This window comes from Watersipora subatra, chromosome 8 (genome assembly GCF_963576615.1).
Source record: "Watersipora subatra chromosome 8, tzWatSuba1.1, whole genome shotgun sequence".
Classification (NCBI taxonomy): Eukaryota; Metazoa; Bryozoa; class Gymnolaemata; order Cheilostomatida; family Watersiporidae; genus Watersipora; species Watersipora subatra.
The window spans coordinates 200,901-214,787 of NC_088715.1; the positions used below are offsets into that span (position 1 = coordinate 200,901).

Sequence of the window (13,887 nt, forward strand, 5' to 3'; positions counted from 1 at the left end):
CCTATGAGCTGATCATCACTGATTCAATGACACAGTTAATCAACAATATCCCTATGAGCTGATCATCACTGATTCAATGACACAGTTAATCAACAACATCCCTATGTGCTGATCATCACTGATTCAATGACACAGTTAATCAACAATATCCCTATGAGCTGATCATCACTGATTCAATGACACAGTTAATCAACAATATCCCTATGAGCTGATCATCACTGATTCAATGACACAGTTAATCAACAATATCCCTATGAGCTGATCATCACTGATTCAATGACACAGTTAATCAACAATATCCCTATGAGCTGATCAACACTGATTCAATGACACAGTTAATCAACAATGTCCCTATGAGCTGACCATCACTGATTCAATGACACAGTTAATCAACAATATCCCTATGAGCTGATCATCACTGATTCAATGACACAGTTAATCAACAATATCCCTATGAGCTGATCATCACTGATTCAATGACACAGTTAATCAACAATATCCCTATGAGCTGATCATCACTGATTCAATGACACAGTTAATCAACAATATCCCTATGAGCTGATCATCACTGATTCAATGACACAGTTAATCAACAATATCCCTATGAGCTGATCATCACTGATTCAATGACACAGTTAATCAATAATATCCCTATGAGCTGATCATCACTGATTCAATGACGCAGTTAATCAACAATATCCCTATGAGCTGATCATCACTGATTCAATGACACAGTTAATCAACAATATCCCTATGAGCTGATCATCACTGATTCAATGACACAGTTAATCAACAATATCCCTATGAGCTGATCATCACTGATTCAATGACACAGTTAATCAACAATATCCCTATGAGCTGATCATCACTGATTCAATGACACAGTTAATCAACAATATCCCTATGAGCTGATCATCACTGATTCAATGACGCAGTTAATCAACAATATCCCTATGAGCTGATCATCACTGATTCAATGACACAGTTAATCAACAATATCCCTATGAGCTGATCATCACTGATTCAATGACACAGTTAATCAACAATGTCCCTATGAGCTGATCATCACTGATTCAATGACACAGTTAATCAACAATATCCCTATGAGCTGATCATCACTGATTCAATGACACAGTTAATCAACAATATCCCTATGAGCTGATCATCACTGATTCAATGACATAGTTAATCTTCAATATCCCTATGAGGTGACCATCACTGATTCAATGACACAGTTAATCAACAATATCCCTATGAGCTGATCATCACTGATTCAATGACACAGTTAATCAACAATATCCCTATGAGCTGATCATCACTGATTCAATGACACAGTTAATCAACAATGTCCCTATGAGCTGATCATCACTGATTCAATGACACAGTTAATCAACAATATCCCTATGAGCTGATCATCACTGATTCAATGACACAGTTAATCAACAATGTCCCTATGGGCTGATCATCACTGATTCAATGACACAGTTAATCAACAATATCCCTATGAGCTGATCATCACTGATTCAATGACACAGTTAATCAACAATATCCCTATGAGCTGATCATCACTGATTCAATGACGCAGTTAATCAACAATATCCCTATGAGCTGATCATCACTGATTCAATGACACAGTTAATCAACAATATCCCTATGAGCTGATCATCACTGATTCAATGACACAGTTAATCAACAATATCCCTATGAGCTGATCATCACTGATTCAATGACGCAGTTAATCAACAATATCCCTATGAGCTGATCATCACTGATTCAATGACACAGTTAATCAACAATATCCCTATGAGCTGATCATCACTGATTCAATGACACAGTTAATCAACAATATCCCTATGAGCTGATCATCACTGATTCAATGACACAGTTAATCAACAATATCCCTATGAGCTGATCAACACTGATTCAATGACACAATTAATCAACAATGTCCCTATGAGCTGACCATCACTGATTCAATGACACAGTTAATCAACAATATCCCTATGAGCTGATCATCACTGATTCAATGACACAGTTAATCAACAATATCCCTATAAGCTGATCATCACTGATTCAATGACACAGTTAATCAACAATATCCCTATGAGCTGATCATCACTGATTCAATGACACAGTTAATCAACAATATCCCTATGAACTGATCATCACTGATTCAATGACACAGTTAATCAACAATATCCCTATGAGCTGATCATCACTGATTCAATGACACAGTTAATCAACAATATCCTTATGAGCTGATCATCACTGATTCAATGACACAGTTAATCAACAATATCCCTATGAGCTGATCATCACTGATTCAATGACACAGTTAATCAACAATATCCCTATGAGCTGATCATCACTGATTCAATGACACAGTTAATCAACAATATCCCTATGAGCTGATCATCACTGATTCAATGACACAGTTAATCAACAATATCCCTATGAGCTGATCATCACTGATTCAATGACACAGTTAATCAACAATATCCCTATGAGCTGATCATCACTGATTCAATGACACAGTTGATCAACAATATCCCTATGAGCTGATCATCACTGATTCAATGACACAGTTAATCAACAATATCCCTATGAGCTGATCATCACTGATTCAATGACACAGTTAATCAACAATATCCCTATGAGCTGATCAACACTGATTCAATGACACAATTAATCAACAATGTCCCTATGAGCTGACCATCACTGATTCAATGACACAGTTAATCAACAATATCCCTATGAGCTGATCATCACTGATTCAATGACAGTTAATCAACAATATCCCTATAAGCTGATCATCACTGATTCAATGACACAGTTAATCAACAATATCCCTATGAGCTGATCATCACTGATTCAATGACACAGTTAATCAACAATGTCCCTATGAGCTGATCATCACTGATTCAATGACACAGTTAATCAACAATATCCCTATGAGCTGATCATCACTGATTGAATGACACAGTTAATCAACAATATCCCTATGAGCTGATCATCACTGATTCAATGACACAGTTAATCAACAATATCCCTATGAGCTGATCATCACTGATTCAATGACAGAGTTAATCAACAATATCCCTATGAGCTGATCATCACTGATTCAATGACACAGTTAATCAACAATATCCCTATGAGCTGATCATCACTGATTCAATGACACAGTTAATCAACAATATCCCTATGAGCTGATCATCACTGATTCAATGACACAGTTAATCAACAACATCCCTATGTGCTGATCATCACTGATTCAATGACACAGTTAATCAACAATATCCCTATGAGCTGATCATCACTGATTCAATGACACAGTTAATCAACAATATCCCTATGAGCTGATCATCACTGATTCAATGACACAGTTAATCAACAATATCCCTATGAGCTGATCATCACTGATTCAATGACACAGTTAATCAACAATATCCCTATGAGCTGATCAACACTGATTCAATGACACAGTTAATCAACAATGTCCCTATGAGCTGACCATCACTGATTCAATGACACAGTTAATCAACAATATCCCTATGAGCTGATCATCACTGATTCAATGACACAGTTAATCAACAATATCCCTATGAGCTGATCATCACTGATTCAATGACACAGTTAATCAACAATATCCCTATGAGCTGATCATCACTGATTCAATGACACAGTTAATCAACAATATCCCTATGAGCTGATCATCACTGATTCAATGACACAGTTAATCAACAATATCCCTATGAGCTGATCATCACTGATTCAATGACACAGTTAATCAACAATATCCCTATGAGCTGATCATCACTGATTCAATGACACAGTTAATCAACAATATCCCTATGAGCTGATCATCACTGATTCAATGACACAGTTAATCAACAATATCCCTATGAGCTGATCATCACTGATTCAATGACACAGTTAATCAACAATATCCCTATGAGCTGATCATCACTGATTCAATGACACAGTTAATCAACAATATCCCTATGAGCTGATCATCACTGATTCAATGACACAGTTAATCAACAATATCCCTATGAGCTGATCAACACTGATTCAATGACACAGTTAATCAACAATGTCCCTATGAGCTGACCATCACTGATTCAATGACACAGTTAATCAACAATATCCCTATGAGCTGATCATCACTGATTCAATGACACAGTTAATCAACAATATCCCTATGAGCTGATCATCACTGATTCAATGACACAGTTAATCAACAATATCCCTATGAGCTGATCATCACTGATTCAATGACACAGTTAATCAACAATATCCCTATGAGCTGATCATACCTGATTCAATGACACAGTTAATCAACAATATCCCTATGAGCTGATCATCACTGATTCAATGACACAGTTAATCAACAATATCCCTATGAGCTGATCATAACTGATTCAATGACACAGTTAATCAACAATATCCCTATGAGCTGATCATCACTGATTCAATGACACAGTTAATCAACAATATCCCTATGAGCTGATCATCACTGATTCAATGACACAGTTAATCAACAATATCCCTTTGAGCTGATCATCACTGATTCAATGACACAGTTAATCAACAATATCCCTATGAGCTGATCATCACTGATTCAATGACACAGTTAATCAACAATATCCCTATGAGCTGATCATCACTGATTCAATGACACAGTTAATCAACAATATCCCTATGAGCTGATCATAACTGATTCAATGACACAGTTAATCAACAATATCCCTATGAGCTGATCATCACTGATTCAATGACACAGTTAATCAACAATATCCCTATGAGCTGATCATCACTGATTCAATGACACAGTTAATCAACAATATCCCTATGAGCTGATCATACCTGATTCAATGACACAGTTAATCAACAATATCCCTATGAGCTGATCATCACTGATTCAATGACACAGTTAATCAACAATATCCCTATGAGCTGATCATAACTGATTCAATGACACAGTTAATCAACAATATCCCTATGAGCTGATCATCACTGATTCAATGACACAGTTAATCAACAATATCCCTATGAGCTGATCATCACTGATTCAATGACACAGTTAATCAACAATATCCCTTTGAGCTGATCATCACTGATTCAATGACACAGTTCATCAACAATATCCCTATGAGCTGATCATCACTGATTCAATGACACAGTTAATCAACAATGTCCCTATGAGCTGATCATCACTGATTCAATGACACAGTTAATCAACAAGATCCCTATGAGCTGATCATCACTGATTCAATGACACAGTTAATCAACAATATCCCTATGAGCTGATCATCACTGATTCAATGACACAGTTAATCAACAATATCCCTATGAGCTCATCATCACTGATTCAATAACACAGTTGATCAACAATATCCCTATGCGCTGATCATCACTGATTCAATGACACAGTTAATCAACAATATCCCTATGAGCTGATCATCACTGATTCAATGACATAGTTAATCAACAATATCCCTATGAGCTGATCATCACTGATTCAATGACACAGTTAATAAACAATATCCCTATGAGCTGATCATCACTGATTCAATAACACAGTTAATCAACAATATCACTATGAGCTGATCATCACTGATTCAATGACATAGTTAATCAACAATATCCCTATGAGCTGATCATCACTGATTCAATAACACAGTTAATCAACAATATCACTATGAGCTGATCATCACTGATTCAATGACATAGTTAATAAACAATATCCCTATGAGCTGATCATCACTGATTCAATAACACAGTTAATCAACAATATCCCTATGAGCTGATCATCACTGATTCAATGACATAGTTAATCAACAATATCCCTATGAGCTGATCATCACTGATTCAATGACACAGTTAATAAACAATATCCCTATGAGCTGATCATCACTGATTCAATAACACAGTTAATCAACAATATCCCTATGAGCTGATCATCACTGATTCAATAACACAGTTAATCAACAAGATCCCTATGAGCTGATCATCACTGATTCAATGACACAGTTAATCAACAATATCCCTATGAGCTGATCATCACTGATTCAATGACACAGTTAATCAACAATGTCCCTATGAGCTGATCATCACTAATTCAATGACACAGTTAATCAACAATATCCCTATGAGCTGATCATCACTGATTCAATGACACAGTTAATCAACAATATCCCTATGAGCTGATCATCACTGATTCAATGACACAGTTAATCAACAATATACCTATGAGCTGATCATCACTGATTCAATAACACAGTTAATCAACAATATCCCTATGAGCTTATCATCACTGATTCAATGACGCAGTTGATCAACAATATCCCTATGAGCTGATTATCACTGATTCAATAACACAGTTAATCAACAATATCCCTATGAGCTGATCATCACTGATTCAATAACACAGTTAATCAACAATATCCCTATGAGCTTATCATCACTGATTCAATGACACAGTTGATCAACAATATCCCTATGAGCAGATCATCACTGATTCAATAACCCAGTTAATCAACAATATCCTTATGAGCTGATCAACACTGATTCAACGATGCAGTTAATCAACAATATCCCTATGAGCTGATCAACACTGATTCAATGAGGCAGTTAATCAACAATATCCCTATGAGCTGATCATCACTGATTCAATAACACAGTTAATCAACAATATCCCTATGAGCTTATCATCACTGATTCAATGACGCAGTTGATCAACAATATCCCTATGAGCAGATCATCACTGATTCAATAACCCAGTTAATCAACAATATCCTTATGAGCTGATCAACACTGATTCAACGATGCAGTTAATCAACAATATCCCTATGAGCTAATCAACACTGATTCAATGACGCAGTTAATCAACAATATCCCTATGAGCTGATCATCACTGATTCAATGACACAGTTAATCAACAATATCCCTATGAGCTGATCATCACTGATTCAATGACACAGTTAATCAACAATATCCCTATGAGCTGACCATCACTGATTCAATAACACAGTTAATCAACAATATCCCTATGAGCTGATCAACACTGATTCAATGACGCAGTTAATCAACAATATCCCTATGAGCTGATTATCACTGATTCAATAACACAGTTAATCAACAATATCCCTATGAACTTATCATCACTGATTCAATGACGCAGTTGATCAACAATATCCCTATGAGCAGATCATCACTGATTCAATAACCCAGTTAATCAACAATATCCCTATGAGCTGATCATCACTGATTCAATGACACAGTTAATCAACAATATCCCTATGAGCTGATCATCACTGATTCAATAACACAGTTAATCAACAATATCCCTATGAGCTGATCATCACTGATTCAACGACACAGTCAATCAACAATATCCCTATGAGCTGATCAACACTGATTCAATGACGCAGTTAATCAACAATATCCCTATGAGCTGATCATCACTGATTCAATGATGCAGTTAATCAACAATATCCCTATGAGCTGATCAACACTGATTCAATGACGCAGTTAATCAACAATATCCCTATGAGCTGATCAACACTGACTCAATAACCCAGTTAATCGACAATATCCTTATGAGCTGACCATCACTGATTCAATAACCCAGTTGATCAACAATATCCTTATGAGCTGATCAACACTGATTCAACGACACAGTTAATCAACAATATCCTTATGAGCTGATCATCACTGATTCAATAACCCAGTTAATCAACAATATCCCTATGAGCTGATCAACACTGATTCAATAACCCAGTTAATCAACAATATCCCTATGAGCTGATCAAAACTGATTCAATGACGCAGTTAATCAACAATATCCCTATGAGCTGATCATCACTGATTCAATAACACAGTTAATCAACAATATCCCTATGAGCTGATCATCACTGATTCAATAACACAGTTAATCAACAATATCCCTATGAGATCATCACTGATTCAATGACGCAGTTAATCAACAATATCCTTATGAGCTGATCAACACTGATTCAACGACACAGTTAATCAACAATATCCCTATGAGCTGATCATCACTGATTCAATAACACAGTTAATCAACAATATCCCTATGAGATGATAATCACTGATTCAATAACCCAGTTAATCAACAATATCCCTATGAGCTTATCATCACTGATTCAATGACGCAGTTAATCAACAATGTCCCTATGCGCTGATCATCACTGATTCAATGACGCAGTTATTCAACAATGTCCCTATGAGCTGATCATCACTGATTCAATGACACAGTTAATCAACAATATCCCTATGAGCTGATCAACACTGATTCAATGACGCAGTTAATCAACAATATCCCTATGAGCTGATCATCACTGATTCAATGACACAGTTAATCAACAATATCCCTATGAGCTGATCATCACTGATTCAATGACACAGTTAATCAACAATATCCCTATGAGCTGATCATCACTGATTCAATGACGCAGTTAATCAACAATATCCCTATGAGCTGATCATCACTGATTCAATAACCCAGTTAATCAACAATATCCTTATGAGCTGATCAACACTGATTCAATGACACAGTTAATCAACAATATCCCTATGAGCTGACCATCACTGATTCAATAACACAGTTAATCAACAATATCCCTATGAGCTGATCATCACTGATTCAATGACGCAGTTAATCAACAATATCCTTATGAGCTGATCAACACTGATTCAACGACACAGTTAATCAACAATATCCCTATGAGCTGATTATCACTGATTCAATAACACAGTTAATCAACAATGTCCCTATGAGCTGATCAACACTGATTCAATGAAGCAGTTAATCAACAATATCCTTATGAGCTGATCATCACTGATTCAATGACGCAGTTAATCAACAATATCCCTATGAGCTGATCATCACTGATTCAATGACAGAGTTAATCAACAATATCCCTATGAGCTGACCATCACTGATTCAATGACGCAGTTAATCAACAATATCCTCATGAGCTGATCAACACTGATTCAATAACCCAGTTAATCAACAATATCCTTATGAGCTGATCAACACTGATTCAATGACACAGTTAATCAACAATATCCCTATGAGCTGACCATCACTGATTCAATAACACAGTTAATCAACAATATCCCTATGAGCTGATCAACACTGATTCAATAACCCAGTTAATCAACAATATCCTTATGAGCTGATCAACACTGATTCAATGACACAGTTAATCAACAATATCCCTATGAGCTGACCATCACTGATTCAATAACACAGTTAATCAACAATATCCCTATGAGCTGATCATCACTGATTCAATGACGCAGTTAATCAACAATATCCTTATGAGCTGATCAACACTGATTCAACGACACAGTTAATCAACAATATCCCTATGAGCTGATCATCACTGATTCAATGACGCAGTTAATCAACAATATCCTTATGAGCTGATCATCACTGATTCAATGACGCAGTTAATCAACAATGTCCCTATGAGCTGATCATCACTGATTCAATGACAGAGTTAATCAACAATATCCCTATGAGCTGACCATCACTGATTCAATGACGCAGTTAATCAACAATATCCTTATGAGCTGATCAACACTGATTCAACGACACAGTTAATCAACAATATCCCAATGAGCTGATCATCACTGATTCAATAACCCAGTTAATCAACAATATCCCTATGAGCTGATCAACACTGATTCAATAACCCAGTTAATCAACAATATCCCTATGAGCTGATCAACACTGATTCAATAACCCAGTTAATCAACAATGTCCCTATGAGCTGATCATCACTGATTCAATGACGCAGTTAATCAACAATATCCCTATGAGCTGACCATCACTGATTCAATGACACAGTTAATCAACAATGTCCCAATGAGCTGATCATCACTGATTCAATAACCCAGTTAATCAACAATGTCCCTATGAGCTGATCATCACTGATTCAATGACATAGTTAATCAACAATATCCCTATGAGCTGATCATCACTGATTCAATGACGCAGTTAATCAACAATATCCCTATGAGCTGACCATCACTGATTCAATGACACAGTTAATCAACAATGTCCCAATGAGCTGATCATCACTGATTCAATGACGCAGTTAATCAACAATGTCCCTATGAGCTGATCATCACTGATTCAATGACGCAGTTAATCAACAATATCCCTATGAGCTGACCATCACTGATTCAATGACACAGTTAATCAACAATGTCCCTATGAGCTTATCATCACTGATTCAATGACGCAGTTAATCAACAATATCCCTATGAGCTGACCATCACTGATTCAATGACACAGTTAATCAACAATGTCCCAATGAGCTGATCATCACTGATTCAATGACACAGTTAATCAACAATATCCCTATGAGCTGATCAACACTGATTCAATAACACAGTTAATCAACAATATCCCTATGAGCTGATCAACACTGATTCAATGACGCAGTTAATCAACAATATCCCTATGAGCTGATCATCACTGATTCAATAACACAGTTAATCAACAATATCCCTATGAGCTGATCATCACTGATTCAATGACGCAGTTAATCAACAATATCCCTATGAGCTGATCATCACTGATTCAATGACGCAGTTAACCCTTTGACCGGGTATAAGCCCCCCAAAAAACAACCAAGACTCGTGTAATTTATTTTCGAAAATTCAATAAAATCGATATTTTATGAACATGCATAGCTCAAATCTTAAATTTAGTTCAATGAACAAACTTTTTTGTACATATACATTCATTCACATCTCTACTACTCAAAAAAAATTACAACCATGTGCAATTGTCCCTATATGAAATGCTTGGAAGCATCTCTTTCGGTAGAGTCAAACGCTATAACGTAACCGTGCGAGCCACCATAACGATCGTTTTCTCTTAATATTCCAAGTATATTAAAAGTCCAAAAAAGTTTACATCACTTCTATCATTTGAATTAATTTTATTCTGATCAGACAAAAAATCACTAACGATCGCAGGATAAAATAATCTTTTATTTTACCGTTTTGAAAGTCGAGCCGATGTTGACTGGTTTTTCCAACTTTTAATCTTTTCCAAGGAATCGCGATTTGTTCAGCTTTTAGCACAAAGCAACGCCTCTCAGATAATCGTTTCATATTGTAAATCATCGACTGATATCTTGTTGATGATATTTAAAACTTACTAGTGTTCATATCCTTTGTTTAACGTTACTAGACGACAGCTTTATAAACGTCTACCGAAATAGACATGAATGTCGTTTCCCCACGCAACCGGTAAACGACATTCTGGTCGTTTCCCCTGTCAAAGGGTTAATCAACAATATCCCTATGAGCTGATCATCACTGATTCAACGATGCAGTTGATCAACAATATCCCTATGAGCTGATCATCACTGATTCAATGACGCAGTTGACCAACAATATCACCATGAGCTCATCAACACTTATTCAATGACACAGTTAATCAACAATATCCCTATCAGCTGATCAACACTGATTCAATGACGCAGTTAATAAACAATATCCCTATGAGCTGATTAACACTGATTCAATAACACAGTTAATCAACAATATCCCTATGAGCTGATCAACACTGATTCAATGACGCAGTTAATCAACAATATCCCTATGAGCTGATCATCACTGATTCAATGACACAGTTAATCAACAATATCCCTATGAGCTGATCATCACTGATTCAACGATGCAGTTGATCAACAATACCCCTATGAGCTGACCATCACTGATTCAATGACGCAGTTAATCAACAATATCCCTATGAGCTGATTATCACTGATTCTATGACACAGTTAATCAACAATGTCCCTATGAGCTTATCAACACTGATTCAGTGACACAGTTAATCAACAATATCCCTATGAGCTGATCAACACTGATTCAATGACGCAGTTGATCAACAATATCACCATGAGCTGATCAACACTTATTCAATAACACAGTTGATCAACAATACCCCTATGAGCTGATCAACACTGATTCAATGACGCAGTTAATCAACAATATCCCTATGAGCTGATCATCACTGATTCAATAACACAGTTAATCAACAATATCCCTATGAGCTGATCATCACTGACTCAATGACGCAGTTAATCAACAATGTCCCTATGAGCTGATCATCACTGATTCAACGATGCAGTTGATCAACAATACCCCTATGAGCTGACCATCACTGATTCAATGACGCAGTTAATCAACAATATCCCTATGAGCTGATCATCACTGATTCAATAACACAGTTAATCAACAATATCCCTATGAGCTGATCATCACTGACTCAATGACGCAGTTGATCAACAATATCCCTACGAGCTGATCATCACTGATTCAATAACACAGTTAATCAACAATATCCCTATGAGCTGATCATCACTGACTCAATGACGCAGTTGATCAACAATATCACCATGAGCTGATCAACACTGATTCAATAACACAGTTGATCAACAATATCCCTATGAGCTGATCATCACTGATTCAATGAAGCAGTTAATCAACAATATCCCTATGAGCTGATCATCACTGATTCAATGACACAGTTAATCAACAATATCCCTATGAGCTGATCATCACTGATTCAACGATGCAGTTGATCAACAATACCCCTATGAGCTGACCATCACTGATTCAATGACGCAGTTAATCAACAATATCCCTATGAGATGATAATCACTGATTCAATAACCCAGTTAATCAACAATATCCCTATGAGCTTATCATCACTGATTCAATGACGCAGTTAATCAACAATGTCCCTATGCGCTGATCATCACTGATTCAATGACGCAGTTATTCAACAATGTCCCTATGAGCTGATCATCACTGATTCAATGACACAGTTAATCAACAATATCCCTATGAGCTGATCAACACTGATTCAATGACGCAGTTAATCAACAATATCCCTATGAGCTGATCATCACTGATTCAATAACCCAGTTAATCAACAATATCCTTATGAGCTGATCAACACTGATTCAATGACACAGTTAATCAACAATATCCCTATGAGCTGATCAACACTGATTCAATGACGCAGTTGATCAACAATATCACCATGAGCTGATCATCACTGATTCAACGATGCAGTTGATCAACAATACCCCTATGAGCTGACCATCACTGATTCAATGACGCAGTTAATCAACAATATCCCTATGAGCTGATCAACACTGATTCAATAACACAGTTAATCAACAATATCCCTATGAGCTGATCATCACTGACTCAATGACACAGTTAATCAACAATGTCCCTATGAGCTGATCATCACTGATTCAACGATGCAGTTGATCGACAATACCCCTATGAGCTGACCATCACTGATTCAATGACGCAGTTAATCAACAATATCCCTATGAGCTGATCATCACTGATTCAATAACACAGTTAATCAACAATATCCCTATGAGCTGATCATCACTGACTCAATGACGCAGTTGATCAACAATATCCCTATGAGCTGATCATCACTGATTCAATAACACAGTTAATCAACAATATCCCTATGAGCTGATCAACACTGATTCAATAACACAGTTGATCAACAATACCCCTATGAGCTGATCAACAGTGATTCAATGACGCAGTTAATCAACAATATCCCTATGAGCTGATCATCACTGATTCAACGATGCAGTTGATCAACAATACCCCTATGAGCTGACCATCACTGATTCAATGAAGCAGTTAATCAACAATACCCCTATGAGCTGATTATCACTGATTCACAACACAGTTAATCAACAATATCCCTATGAGCTGATCATCACTGATTCAATGACACAGTTAATCAACAATATCACTATGAGCTGATCAACACTGATTCAACGACGCAGTTAATCA

At 36.5% G+C, this 13,887-nt stretch overlaps 1 protein-coding gene and 1 pseudogene across 1 annotated transcript in view; one reads left to right on the forward strand and one right to left on the reverse strand.

Annotated features, from left to right (window-relative positions):
- The window catches only part of LOC137401912 (nestin-like), a 1,051,237-nt gene that overhangs the window by 124,524 nt on the left and 912,826 nt on the right, over positions 1–13,887 (forward strand). The window lies entirely within an intron of this gene.
- LOC137401798 (32 kDa beta-galactoside-binding lectin-like) overlaps positions 1–13,887 on the reverse strand; it is a 28,286-nt pseudogene that overhangs the window by 13,577 nt on the left and 822 nt on the right.